Source organism: Rhinolophus sinicus, linkage group LG01 (genome assembly GCF_036562045.2).
Source record: "Rhinolophus sinicus isolate RSC01 linkage group LG01, ASM3656204v1, whole genome shotgun sequence".
NCBI classification, from domain to species: Eukaryota; Metazoa; Chordata; class Mammalia; order Chiroptera; family Rhinolophidae; genus Rhinolophus; species Rhinolophus sinicus.
The window spans coordinates 33325586-33341567 of NC_133751.1; the positions used below are offsets into that span (position 1 = coordinate 33325586).

General features: G+C 31.7%; 1 long non-coding RNA gene across 8 annotated transcripts in view; it reads left to right on the forward strand.

Moving 5' to 3' along the window:
- Positions 1 to 15982, forward strand: part of LOC109449577 (uncharacterized) — a 473005-nt gene that overhangs the window by 299121 nt on the left and 157902 nt on the right. The gene's annotated exons all lie outside the window — the stretch shown is intronic.

Below are 15982 nucleotides of genomic sequence, written 5' to 3' on the forward strand. Positions count from 1 at the left end.
ATTTCCCTACATTTTCTTTCTTTTGTTTTAAAATGCTACACTGTTATAGTCATTGTCTACTGTTCAAATTGTTTCTCTCCAACAACTCTTAAATTAGTACCACAGAGACCACTAAATATAACATCCATTCTTATTAAATGAACATCATAAGGACTTTCACTAAGCCACATTTTTGTTGTTGTTGTTTTGTTTTTCTTTTCTTCTTATGGACAAATTTTTAAACATAACAAAAATAATGGAAATAATATAATGAAACTTCATAAACATATCACCATCCCCAAACCATAAACACCTGGCTAATCTTGTCCCATACATATCCCATACATACCTAGTCCATTTCCCATGTGTAAATAAGCAGAAATATGAAAATTCTATAAAAGAATAAAAGGGAAATTCTAGAAATCAAAAAACCTATAGCAGAAATCAAGAATGCACATTAGAATACTGGGCATGCCAAGGAAGGTAGTAATCTTGAATACATTGGTAAAATCTATCCAAACTGAAACTCAGAGAGAAAAAAAAAGATGGAATAGAGTAAGAAATGAACAAATGCAAAGATGTAATTTATATATAATGGGAATACCAGAAGGAGAAGAAACAGAAATGGGCAGAAGAAATATTTAAAGGCGTAATGGCTGAAATTTTCCAAAATTAATAACAGACACTAAACCACATTCCAGGAAGCTTGAGTTATAAAAAAGTCTATAAAAATAAAGGACAAAAATCATCTGATTATATCAATTGATGCAGAAAAAGCATGTGACAAGATACAACATCCATTTATAATTAAAATACTTAATAAAATAGATATAGAAGGAAATACCTTAACATAATAAAGGCCATATATGACAAACCCTCAGCTAATCTCATAACTAATGGTGAAAAACTGAAGCCCTTTGCTCTACGTTCAGGAACACGACAGGGCTGTCCCCTATCACCTCTGCTTTTCAACATAGTGTTGGAAGTCCTTGCCAGACAATCAGACAAGAGAAAGAAATAAAAGGCATCCAAATTGGGAATGAAGAAGTTAAATTATCACTCTTTGCAGATGACATGATGCTATATATAGAAACCCCTAAAGACTCCGCCAAAAAGCTATTAGAAACAATCAACGAATAAAGTAAAGTTGCTGGATACAAAATCAATGTACAAAAGTCTATTGCATTCCTATATACTAACAATGAAATCTCAGAAAAAGAAATACAAAAAAACAATTCCTTTTGCAATTGCAGCAAAAAGAATAAAATACCTAGGAATAAACTTAACCAAGGATGTGAAAGACCTATATTCTGAAAACTATAAGACATTTTTAAAAGAAATTGAAGAAGACACAAAGAAATGGAAAGACATTCCGTGCTCATGGATTGGAAGAATCAACATAGTTAAAATGGCCATATTACCCAAAGCAATACACAGATTTAATGCAATTCCCATCAAAATCCCAATGGCATTTTTTAAAGAAATAGAACAAAAAATCATCAGATTTGTTTGGAACCACAAAAGACCCCGAATAGCCAAAACAATCTTAAGAGAAAAGAACAATACTGGAGGTATCACACTTCCTGACTTTGGCTTGTACTACAGGGCTACAATAATCAAAACAGCATAGTATTGGCAGAAAAACAGAAACATAGACCAATGGAATAGAATTGAGAACACAGAAATAAAACCACATAAATATGGACAGACAGTTTTTGACAAAGAAGCAAAAAACATACAATGGAGATAAGAGAGCCTCTTCAATAAATGGTGCTGGCAGAATTGGGTAGCCATGTGCAAAAGAATGAAACTGGACTGCTATCTGTCACCATGTAACAAAATAATTCAAAATGGATCAAAGACTTAAGCATAAGACCTGAAACAATAAACTGCACAGAAGAAAACATTAATACTAAACTTATGGACCTTGGGTTCAAAGAGCATTTTATGAATTTGACTCCAAAAGCAAGGGAAATGAAAGCTAAAATAAACAAATGGGACTATATGAAACTTAAAAGCTTCTGTACAGCAAAAGAAACCATCGACAAAATAAAGAGGCAACCAACGGAATGGGAGAAGATTTTTGCAAACAGTGCCGCCGATCAGGAGCTAATATCCAAAATATACAAGGAACTCATGCAACTCAACAAAAAAACAAACAACACAATTGAAAAATGGGCAGACTATCTGAAGAGACATTTCTTCAAAGAGGACATACAAATGGCAAATAGACATATGAAAAAATGCTCAACATCACTAATCGTCAGAGAAATGCAAATAAAAACCACAATGAGATATCACCTCACCCCAGTCAGAATGGCTATCATCAACAAGACAAATAGTAACAAGAACCCTCATACACTGTTGGTGGGAATGCAGATTGGTGCAGCTGTTATGGAAGGCAGTGTGGAGGTTCCTCAAAAAATTACGAATAGAATTACCATATGACCCAGCAATCCCTCTCCTGGGTATCCCAAAAAATCTGAAAACATTTATACAGTGGCCAAGACATGGAAACAACCAAAATATCCTTCGATAGATGAATGGATAAAGAAGTTGTGGTATATGTACACAATGGAATACTATTCAGCTGTAAGAAAAGATGATATAGGACCATTTGTGACAACATGGATGGATATTGAGAGTATAATGCTAAGCAAAATAAGTCAGACAGAATAAGCAGAGAACCATATGATTTCACTGATATGTGGTATATAAACCAAAAACAACAAAAGAATAAGACAAACAAATGAGAAACAAAAACTCATAGACACAGACAATAGTTTAGCGGTTACCAGATGGTAAGGGGGGTGGGGGTGGGAGATGAGGGTAAGGGGGATCAAATATATGGTGATGGAACGAGAACTGACTCTGGTGAACACACAATGGGATTTATAGATGATGTAATACAGAATTGTACACCTGAAATCTATGTAATTTTATTACCAATGGTCACCCCAATAAATTTAAAAAAAAAGAAAAAGAAAAAGAAACACTAACCATGTAGAATTCATTAATCAGTGAAATTATCCTTCAAAAGAGGAGAAGTAAAGACTTTCTCAGACATTCTGAAGCTGAATGAACAAGTTTGCTACCAATAGACTTGCCTGGAAAGAAATGTTAAAAGATGTGCTTCAAGGAAAAGTAAAATGATGAAAATGAGAAACTCAGATCTACATAAGGAAGGGAAGAACATAAGAGAACAAATAAATGAAGGTAGAATAAAACCTTTAGTTTTTCCTATTAGTAACTGATTAATAAATAACTATTCAAAATAATAACAACCATGTATTAGAGAAGGCAGAAAAAGAAGGGGAGATTTTAAAAAAGAAATAAAGAACAACTGCAATGAATAGGAAACAGTAACCTGTGTGATAGATGTTAATCTAACTATATCAATAATCACTAAATATGAATGGTCTACATTTACAAATTTAAAGAGAGAGACTGACAGAGTGGATAAAAAAACAAAATCCAGTTATATGGTGTTTACACAAAACAAACTTTAAGCATGAAGACACAACACAGATAGATGCAAAAAATGTATCTAGACATTGGCATTACACTTTTCACAAAAATTAACTCAAATGAATAATAAACATATAAAATGAAAGATTATAATATTTCTAGAGGATAACATAGGAACTTTGAGTTTGGCCACGAGTTTTAAGTTACAAGTAGCACCCAAAGTATTATAAATGAAAGTAAAACATAATAATTTGGACATATTATGGGAAAATATTTGTAAAGTAGATATCTAATAAAGGACATATCCAAAATATACAAAGAACTCTTAAAAGTCACCAATAAGAAGACTGACAACTCAATTTAAGAATGGGCAAAAGATCCACCTAAAATCTGTGTAGTTTTACCAACTGTTGTCACCCCAATACATTTTAATTAAAAAAAAAATCATTAAACCCAAAATGAATTGTAATTCTTGTTTAAATGAAATTTGAAATATGCCATATTTGTTTGCTCTTCAGTTCAGTACCTATTAACTGAAATAGTCCTGGAAAGCTATTAAGACTTCATGGGTCTCGATGTCTCTTTTTAAAAAGTGCTCATAATAATAGCTACCTCAGAAACTTACTGAGTGAACAGTAAAAGAGACAAATTATATCAGTGTGGTTATTTGTTGCTATAAATTATTAGTCAAACCAAGACACACTAATGTGAATATTTATTCCTTTGGACTCAGTTTTTTTTCAGTTTTTTTTTTTTTTTAATTAGTCAAAGAATAAGAGCTCCAAAGAAAACATTTCACTGTTTCTCTAAAAACAATCTTTATTACAAATAGTATTTAATTTAATTTAATCTAGTGTTCCCCTGACATATTCGTTGGGACAGGAAACCACTGAAAAATCAGTAACAGTGTAAATCTGTAATAAAATAACCTGAAGCATTTGTATGTGCTTCAAGGACTATAATTATTCTTAATGACCCTGGTAACTAGTATCTTTATATATAGGTTTTAAGACATGACTTCAATACAACTAATGCTATAGTTATTGGCTTAGAGAATTTGCGATTTTTGCCTCATTTTCTCATATTTCTCTAACTGGCTTTTAAATTATTGATAAAACTGTAGTGAAAGTAACATAAAATTTAGCTTCTATACTAAGAAGAACATATTGGTAGCTATATTGAAAAACTATAACAAATTATCCCAAAACTTCACAGCTTAAACCAATAAATGTTTATTATCTTACAGTTTCTCTGGGTCAGCTATCTTGATGTGGCTTAGCCAAGAGCCATTGGCTCAAAGTCTATTGTGAATCTGTTCCCAAGCTGTCAGCTGTGTCTCATTTGAACGATCCATTGCAGGGAGGGAGATCTGCCCTCAATTCCACTCATGTGGTTGTAGGCAGTATCTCATACCACATAGGATGGTCTACAGGGTTCTGATAGAACATGGTGGTTGATTTTCCCCAGGGTGAGCAATCCAAGAGAAAATGTGAGAGAGTATGTCTAAGAAGCCATAGTTTTTTTATAACCTAATCTTGGAAGGGACATTCCAGCACTTTTACTACATTTTATTCACTACAAGTGAGTCAGTTAGTATAGCCCGCACACAAGGACATGGGATTACACAAGGGCATGGATCCTAGGATGCAGGGATCACTGGGGACCGTCCCAGGTGCTCTTTACCCTACTGCTTTCCATAGTGCCTCAGATGAGACTTGGAATAACATCATACTATGCATGTCATATTAGGAAATTGTGGATGTCCTAGTAAGATGAAATAAGAATAAGAATATTATAAACTCCTTTAAATATCCTATTCAAGTTCACTGAAATGTTCACAGAGACAAGTGAAAAATTACTATGTATTGATAATCTTTAAGAAATAGAAGTAAAATCGGAGATTCTGGAGGCAGAGTACAAGAAAATGTTCTATTTTTAAAAAGTATGTAGTGAATATAAAAGTTTCATGGAAACAACCTACTGAGAAGCTTGATTAATGCTTCTCAAAATATTGTAAACACTCAAGAATAATAACATAAGGATCATAAGGAACTCACTTTGGGTTCACTAAATAGAAACAGAGCAAACCTATAGATGTGCCTTTTAGACTGGGAGATCATGTGATATCTTTATTGCAGAAAAACACACACAAATGTTTGGCAGAGACCCTTTCTCCTCCTTCTCCTCCTCCTTGCTAAAATGACTGACTATGCAACAAATAATAGCATTGTTATTGTTCTCCTACTGATTAAAATATACCAATAATATTGATTAATTACTGATAATACCTCAGACAGGCTCTAATAAAGTGAAAAAAATATTTGCTGAAACAAATACTTTACTGTTTATTAGATAGCCTCAAAAAAAAAAAAAAAATTTACTGTAACCAGCGCTGTTTAATGCTTTTTGTCAATGAATTTTAGGAGTCCAAGATTAAATTTTCAGATTTTACAGAGCTGGAAGAGATTAATATTACAATACAAAATTGAGTTACAAATGTGAATGGATCAACAATGAGCTAAATAAAAAATAAAAAATGGATCTCAACAGAAATGAAAATAAAATTCTTTAACTAGCTTTAAAGAAGCAATTTTATTATAGGAATGTAGTTGAAAAATGTTATATTTTGGTGAGCCAGGCTTGCTGTGAAAACAAACAAACAAACAAACAAGCAAATAGTGGGGAAATAATTTAATTTAATTTAATCAAACCAAAAATCAGACATTAGGGAGCACTACTGCAATGGGTTGAAGGAAAACCCATTTTCACAGATATGACTGCAGAGAAACAATAAAATTCCCTGCTCTAGAAGAAGAAATCCAGATGTGAGGGTCTAGAAAGGGACTGATCTTTTATTTAAATCAACGTTTCTCAAACTTCTTGTTCTTGGTTATTTTCCTCTTAGAAATTATTAAGGACTCCAAAAAGTTTTTGTTTAAGGGTTACATCTATTAATATTTACCCAATTAGAATTTTAAAATATATATTATTTATTTAAAAATAAAAATAATAAACCTACCATATGTTAACAAAAAGAGGCTTTTTTAAATGAAAAAAATAACTATTTTTTGCCAAACCAGGAGAAAACCTTAAAGAAAATACTGGTATTATTTTAATATTAGGTTGGTGCAAAAGTAATTGAAGTTTTTGCAATTATGTTTGACATTTTAAACTGCAGTTACTTTTATACCAACCTAATAGTTTTGCACATCTGTTTAATATCTGGATTAATACAAGACACCTGGATTCTCATATCTTCTCTGCATTCAATCTGTTGCATAGTGTTTTACTTTGGTTGTAATATGTGAAGACAGTCCAGCCTCAAAGACATATGTTGTTCAAAAAGTGAAGAGTATTTTAATAGCCTTTTTATATAGTTAAGAATAGTATTTTTTGTTCTTATTATGCTGAAACTAGACAAGTGATACTTTCTAAAATGTTGCAATATGAATTCTGAAACCTCATTGAGCTTTTTCTACTCTATTACATTAAAATCCATTGGTTCATCTTCCATTTTGAATGTATCCTTATATACATGGAATGATCATTTGGAAAACGTTTCACTGATGTATGCATATCTCCCAATAATGACATATTTCACTAACAAAATAGTAAAAATAAATCACATTCATTTTTATCACTACTGAACTCATCAGAAAAGTTTCTATGTGTTGGGAAGCTAAGAAGCTCAAGATGATGGATATCTGCTTTCCAAATTTCTAATGTTTTACTTCAAAGCTCCAATTTTATTATTACCCATTAAATTCAATTGTTTTATTTGAAGGGGTAGATTCATTTAGTTCATATTGAAAAAAAAAAAATTTGCTGAATATCCAAGACTAAACAACCGTACTTGGTCTTTCTATAGTTCTTTAAAATAAAATGGTGTTTCAGAAGAAAAGTGTCTAGATCTGCTTACAACTCAAATTGCACAAGTGGTTTTCCTTCAGACAACCACAGTAATTCAGTTCTAAATAAAAGGGCTTTATGCATATTTTCCATTTAATTGCACAGAATATTAAAAAAATTCTAGATGATTAATATATAATAAAATAAATATTTTTTGCTACTTGATCAAAGAAATTTTTAAGTGAATTGGATTTTTTTTTTTTTTAACTTCAAATTGCTGTGAAGAATTCAGATTACTAGCACAGCTAGGCACCATTACTTTGACTGATGCTTAAGTACCTGGAGCTTTATGTGCCATTGCTTTTGAACTATGAATGTCATCACAGTGAAAAGGCAAATAACATCTTAGTATGATTAGGAAAATTGTCTTACCCTCATGGATGCCCCAGAACAGTATTGAGGACACCTAGTCTGTAAACTACACATTGATTACGTGATAATTCTTATTTTAAAATTATCAAGACTTGGAGATTAATGCTGCTATTGTGTGTAACGTTGGATAGAGTACTTTTTATTAAAGTAGTTGATGACAAAGAAGCTTAGAGCATCAGACTTAGACAGCAAATTTGGACTTTCACAAAACAAACATAACACATCAAGTTGGTCCAAGATAATTTTCTAGGTTTTGGGAGTTATCACAGAATTACTGCCAATTCAGGACTGTTGTAAGCATGAAATTCTTATTTAAAGAGTAATGGAAAGTTATGCAAGTGTCTTAACTCTACAATGGTTTGCATGCATTCCTTATGTTCATTATATCACTCAAGGGGAACAATCGAGAAAGTTTTAGACCAAGGTACTTAATATATATGAGATTTTCCAACTTTTATTAAAGTTCTTGCAACTCGTAGTAAAGAATAAACTTGTACATATAATTTCTAGAGCCATAATTATATTTTCATTGGTTTGGGTCTTTATTCTGATTTAGTGGGGTCTGGGGTGACCCACAAAATTGTTCAGCATGCCACAGCTCCCACAGGATAAGATTCAATCGTGTTGTTTAGAATGTAATTTAATTCACTTGAGCCATGGAATGTTCACCTGCAGTGCAATGCATCTAGTTCTGCATTATAATGTATAACCTTTTTATTTACAGATAGTAAAAATTAGAATTTATTTTTTCTCTTATTATGTTTCATGTATTTGCTTTGGTTCTTCTTGATTCTACACATTTAAAAACTAGTAGTTATATAGTTTTATTATTATTTCATGAGTTTCTTTCTTAGTGCACCTACTTATAATGAATCAGTATTTTTCTGTTTGTCTTTTTAAAAATTTAGTTGTCAATTAGTAACAAATCATCATTCAGCTATGGAGGAGGTAAGCTTATAAATTGTATGAGATCATATCACAAGAGAGTACATGAAGTAAATGACTAAAATTTTCCATATAGAAAACTAAGAGAAACAGCAGTGTTTTATACAAAAATTTTTGAAATATTTGAGATTTTGTGCTGTTACAGAGATCATATATGAAACCAATGGTGGAAATTAAAAAATACAGACTGGTCTTTTCTAGTAAACATAGTAATAAATGTATGTGAAAAAAATATTGTAACCAGTTTACGTTTCAAAAAAACCTTTCTTTGCTTTATGATTATTTCCTCATTTAATTCTCACAAGTCTGGAAGTATTTTTTTTTTTTTTTTTAATCTCTGACTTTCAGATAAGAACCTTGAGATACAGAGAAAGAAAAAAGAAAAAAAAATCACTAGTTTCTCAAGATCACATAGCCAGGAAATGATGTAGTCAGAGTCTAGGCCCAGGCAATCTGATCTCAGAATCTATGAACTTAAACTTCATGCTATTTTTGAAGGAAATGTTGTCTGGAAGTGACAATGAAACACAGAGAGAATACTAATAAAAGTATTTCCTTGTCCAGAGACACAAGTGTGGAAGAATGAACGTCTTCTTCCCCTTAAGAAAGCTTCAGGAAAAAGAAAAAAAGTCAGTTCTTAGCCTCAGGCAAGGACAAGAAAGGAAAGTTCTGTGAAGCGTTTCAGATTAAAGGAGTTTCTCTTTATAATGAACAGGGGTTTCAGAGATTGCTGTGGAAGGAGTCGGGAGGAAATACAGGCCATCATAGATATAAGAATATCAATTATATAAGTCTTACAAGGCTATGAAGTATGGTGCTATTAACTGGCCTTGCAGTGTCAGGTTGAGTCGTGTTCTGCCTACACCTAACAGTGTATGGTACTTGCTTAGGATTCTAAGTAAAATACTGAAGAGCTATGTCATTGACCCTAAGAGTTCCCTCCTCTGGGAGGACTGGGGACCCTTCCTGGAGAAATCAATAATGGCGACTACACAGTTGTATATTTCATTTCTAGCTGTTTGTTTGCTTATTTGATTTATTATGTTTCCCTTTTAAAGTCCTGACTTGTATATATATATATATATATATATATATATATATATATATATATATATATATTTAGTTATATAAAAAATTAAAGATGAGTACAAGAATACAATTAATATATATGCTCACTATTAAAAAGTTTTGTGTTTAGTTCAAATTATTCACTGCTTTCTAAAGAAATAATAATTTACAGATGTAGGACATACTCTATGTTCTTTCTTTATCTCATGTTATTCTATCTCTGTCGCGTCCAGCGCAACACGGGCAGTGAGGGTGCGAGAAGGGGCGGCGTTGGGTTAGGTTTTAAGAAAGAAAGAAACAGACTTAATGCAGTTAAATCTCAGAAGGCCAGGGGGTCTCTCAGTCACCAGAGACTGGAGCCCCGAATCGGGCCAACTGGTGGCTTTTATTGATAATCATGCAAGGAAGTAGCATTATCTTTTCCACGGTCTGTGAATCTCATACATCATGTCACAAAAGTGAATCAAAACAATTATCTTTGTCCCCAAGCAGCCGGAGCAGAAAGTCTCGTGATGACTTAGGTGAGGTATGCACCTCCTTGGGGGCAAGTCTCGCATGTTGTAACAGTTCCGTTTCGGTAAGTGGAGAGAGCTGATCTTTATTGCCCTTATGACTTCTCTCACAATCAGGTGAGAGAGGAAAGCCAGAGTCAGTAATGGCTTTTCCCAGGCAGTAGGGAAGGGGAAGCAAGGCTCCTTCCTGAATTTTCTAAGGCAGCTCATTGGGGGACACCACTTGGTTCCGCCTTCTTAGGTTGTATCACATGTGAGATACCTTACCCGTCTTTGGCTGCCAACCATCTTTTGGGGACCAAACAGAGAGATGTAAGGTGTAAAATATTGAGATAAGCAAAGTCCCAAAAAGGCACAATCTCACAGACTTTTCTTTCCTCAAAGAAAGACACGGGGGGACTGCTGACTAGGCTGCTGTGTGACAACATATCTCCAGAGGAAAAAAACACTATTTTTTAATTTGATGCAAATTCAAACTCTATGTTTATATTAACACAATATAAGAGTACTATATAAAAGATTTTTTTATTAGACAAACACTAAATACTTAATTAACATTTCTGCTTATTTTATGAGTGCTTTTACTTTATATCAAATAGAAAAATTAGTGGGATAAATACTGTAATAAATCATGGGTTAAAAAATTTAAATTAAGTGAAAGCTTTAGGGAGAAAATTATAAAACACAATTAAAAGTCATCAAAGAAGATTTGAATAAATAAAAATATATTAATGTTTGTGAATATTAAGGCTTAATGTTGAAAATGTTAAATTTCCCCAAATTAAAACATAATGATAATGTAATTACAATCAAAATTCCAATAGCTTGTTGGGGAATTTTGATAAATTGATTATACATTTTTATGAACATGTAAAATTTCAGATCAAGACTGTTCAAAGCAATTCTGAGAAAAAAAACAAAAGAAAAAAGAGAAATTGAAAGTGGTGGGATGTTCTCATACTAAATCAGTCAGTATGATTATTTTTTACCTTGGTGAACACTGCCAGTTGTTTTCCAAAGAAATATATGGCAACTTGGTAAAAAAAAAAAAAAAAAATCAAACCATAAAAATGAGGAAAGGATAGACTTCTGGAGGGAAAAATACAATAGATCCCTATCTTATATTAGGCATAAAATAAATTTCAATTAGTATAAAGATCTAAAATGAAAAATAGATATTTGCTAGTATTGAAATACCATATGTATTTTGGGCAACTTGGGATAAAGAATGATATCTATGCAAGAAATCATAAGAAAAAGTTTAATATATTTGATTCTATATATGTTAAACGTTTTTATAATAAAGCAGCACATATGCAAAGGTGAATAAAAGGAAAGACCATAATAAGCTATTTTCCACAGATCTAGTAGATTACATTAGTGTCAGCATTTACAGAATATTTACAAATCAATAATAAAAAACTCAGTAAGAAAATGGAGAGAATATACATAGCTATTTCAAAGAAGATAAAACACAAATGTCTAATAAACATATGAAGAGCCACTTAGCGCAATTAGTAATCAGGGATGCAAATTAAAGTATCAGGATACTATTTTACACTCATCATCAGATGGGTAAAAAACTTGATCTAATAGTATGAACTATTTATGAATATATAGAGAAGTGGGAGTCTTAAGTATTATTGATCACATGTAAATCATAACTTTGGAAAGCAACTGGCAATTTTTAACAGTGTTGAAAATAAGCATCTCTGTATACTCAGATTCCACTTCTTGTATATGAACTTGAGAAACTACTCACTTGTGTACAGGGAATGCATAGCAATATTCTTTCCTGATTTCTTAGTATTCCACGAGGGCTTAAACATTGAGGTTCTAAAATACTACAAAGGTTTTGATAGAGTAAAGATAATTGCCACTTATATTTGAACTTATAACCCCAAGGGCATAGATCCATTGCCAGTCTATGGTGTGTTAAAATTTATGGTGTATGTATCTTTAAAATGTTTTGAGCTGTTGTTGCTGGCTTTGAAGAGCAGGAGTTTACAATGTTATTCTCAATCTAAATCCAAGAAAATTTTACTTAATTTTAATAAAATAAATGCTTTCTAAAATATTTGATCATTAGAACAGAGCATATTACCTTGTCAACTAGTGAGACTTGTTACTGGTAGCATTCATACAGAAATTGCAGGAAATACAATGGACATTATTTCTCTGTATTAATTGATTGCAAATAACAGAAACTTTAATTAGTATTAATTTAAACAAGTAAACATTTTGTTATGTGACACCAAAGAGGCCAGAGGTAGCCATCTTATAAGATTGATAAGGTGGATGGACAACGATGGGTAGCATATCTCTAAATCCCTTAGACTTTTCTTCTGTTTGTCCCTATTGTTACAAGATGGTCCTTTTACCTGAAGGGATTCAATCAACATTTCAGGAAGGAATAGGATAATGAGCAAAAGGCAAAAGGATGTAATGTCAGTTGATTTTTTCTCTCTTTTTAAAATGTATTTTATGTTGAGGTAAATTAGTTAATAACATATAAATTTCAGGTGTATAATACTTAATTCAATATTTGTATCCTCTGTTGTGTGCTCACCACCCCAAGTTCTAATTTCCATCTATTACCATATATTCAACTGCTTTTATCTATTGCTCTCCCCACCCACCCACCCACTTTCCCCTCAGATAATCACCATATTGTTTTCTATATCAATAAATTTGTTTTTATTATATTTTGTTAATTCAGTTGTTACTTTTTTGTTTTGTATTCCACATATGAAAGCAACAGAATGCACATTCTTTCCAATACATGGAACATTCTCAAGGATAATTCATATGTTGGGAAACAAGAATCTCAATAAATTTAAGAAGATCAAAATCATATCAAGCATATTTTTTGACCACAGTAGTATGAAGCTAGAAATCAACTACAAGAAGAAAGTTGGAAAAAAAAATGTGGAGATTAAAAAACATTCTACTGAACAATTATTGGGTCAGTGAAGAAAGAAAGGAGAAAAGATAAAAAGAGACAAACAAAATGAAAATAAAGCATACCCAAATCTTTGGAATATAGTAAAAGGAGTTCTTAAAAGGAAGTTCACAACAATACAAGCCTCCCTCAAAAAACAAACAAATAAAAATCTCAAATAATCTAAAATTACACCTTAAAGATCTAGAAAAGGATGAACAAACAAAGCCCCAAATCAATAGAAGGAAAACAATATACAAAAATTAAAGTGGAAATTCATGAAATAGAGAAATGAAATGAAGAGCTAGTTAGTTCTTTGAAAAGATGAACAAAACTGACAAACCTTTAGCTAGATGCACTAAGGGAAAAAGACAAAAGACTTTAATAAATCAGAAATGAAAGAGGAGAAAGCATAACAGATACCACAGATACAACAGGTACAAAGGATCATACAAGAATACTATGAAACGCTATATACCACCAAATTGGACAACCTAGAAGAAATGGACAGATTCTCAGAATTATACAATCTTCCCAGGCTTACTGAAGAAGAATTTAGAAAGTTGAAAGATCAATCACTAGAAAGGAAATTGAAACAGTAATCAGAAACCTCCCCAAAAACAAAAGTCCAGGACCAGATGGCTTCAGTGGTGAATTCTACCAAATATTCAAAGATTTAGTATCTATCGTGTCAAACTCTTACAAAAAAATTGAAGAAGAGGCAATGCTTCCTAACTTATTTGTCAAGGCCAACATTACCCTGATACCAAAACCAGGCAAGAACAACACACACAAAAAGTTACAGACCAATACCTCTGATTAATATAGATGAAAAAATCCTCACCAAAATACTAACAAATTTAATACAACAATGCATTAAAAGGATCATACACCATGATCACGTGGAATTTATTCCAGGGATGCAGCGATGGTTCAACATCCATAAATCTGTCAGCATGATACACCACATTAACATAATATGATCATCTCAATAGAAATAGAAAAAGCATTTGACAAAAAAAACAACATCCATTTATGATAAAGAAAAGGAAAAAATTCAATAAAATGAGTATAGAAGGCAAGTTCCTCAGCATAATAAAGACCAGATATGGTAAACCCACAACTAACATCATAATCAACCATGAAAAACTGAAACCTTTTTCTCTAAGGAACAAGTCAAAGATATCTTCTCTTGCCATTCTTATTCAACATAATGCTGGAATTCCTAGCCAGAGCAATTAGGCAAGACAAAGAAATAAAAGGCATCCAAATTGGAAAGAAAGAAATAAAACTGTCACTACTTGCAGATGCCATGGTCTTATATATAAAAAACCCTGAAGACCACACACACACACACACACACACACACACACACACACACTACTGGAAATGAATAAAAGAATACAGTAAAGTTGCAGAATCATTTATCTTCTTATCAGGAAGCCAAAAGTTTTCCTAGAAACCTCATCCAATTTATTTCTGCAGATATCTCATTGGTACTAACTGGATTACAAGTCTGGTCAAAAGGAACCATACTATGACAACTAGATAAAACCAATCACAACCATCCTTTGGGGAAATCCTTGAGATTAAAGGACCTCCAATATAAATGGAACAAAGTAGAGTTTTCATAGAAAACAGGGGAAGAATGAACAGTGTGAAACACACATTGTTTTTTCCATGCCCCCACTTTTGCACTTAATACAATAGTGATTCACCTGCTTAACTCTTTATGATAGACGTTTAAAAATTTGTTGAAACAAAAACTGTAAATAAAGTTTTTATGGACTTAGTATCCTAGTATATAGAACTGTGCTTTCCACCACATCAAGCATCAGGGATTTTATATATATTTTTTAATTATGAATGCATAATGTTAAATAAATAATTTATACATCAATATGTTCAACAAAGTGGTATCTATGTTTTCTAAAAAAATCTAAATTTTCTTTATTCTAATAAGATTATTTTATTTTTAAGATTGTAAATAAAATTCTGATAAAAATATCATGTTTGTGTATTTTGATTTTTATAACTTCCAGTCAAAAACAAAACAAAACAAAACAAAAAAAACCCCTAAGGCAAATATTTACAAACAATGAATTAATTTTAGGAAATTTTGAAAACATTGAGTTTGATAATCAGGCAATTACTTAAATGATTGCATATTTGCTACCATATCTTCTTTGTAAACAACAAAAAATGGTTGTGTATCACTTGTATTCTTTGGAAGAATAGACACTAGTAACTTATGTATAGAGCATGTGTCTTTATTAAGAAAACAATCTGTTAATATTGATGAAAGTTATTAATAAATGAGGGCCATTTTTTGTGCTTAATAGGAAACATTTTGCATAATCAATCAAGAATAGAAATTTTATAACTGGAGACAGACTTAATTACTATCAAATAATTATTCAAAAAAGACAAAATTAGAATGATAGTAAAGATATACAGAAGCTATCGTGAAAACTAGGGGGGAAATGAGACCACTAAAATGTGTTTTCTAAGGTTAAGTTCTTTGAAAATTACTGCTAATTTAAAAGTCTGCTTTCTATGCCCAGGATATCTTTGGATAACTATAGAAATATGACCTTAATATTAAAAATAAACATTTCATTAAGCTAGATATTTCTTTGAATCATTTGATTTGTTCTTGTCTGCAACCTTTCTGTCCATTGCTGATTAAATATGAAATAATGATTTTCTATTAAAAACAATTTCCTTTGAACAACAACAAAAAAGTCTCTTAAAAAATTTCTCACTGAGTTTTGTTTATATATCATAT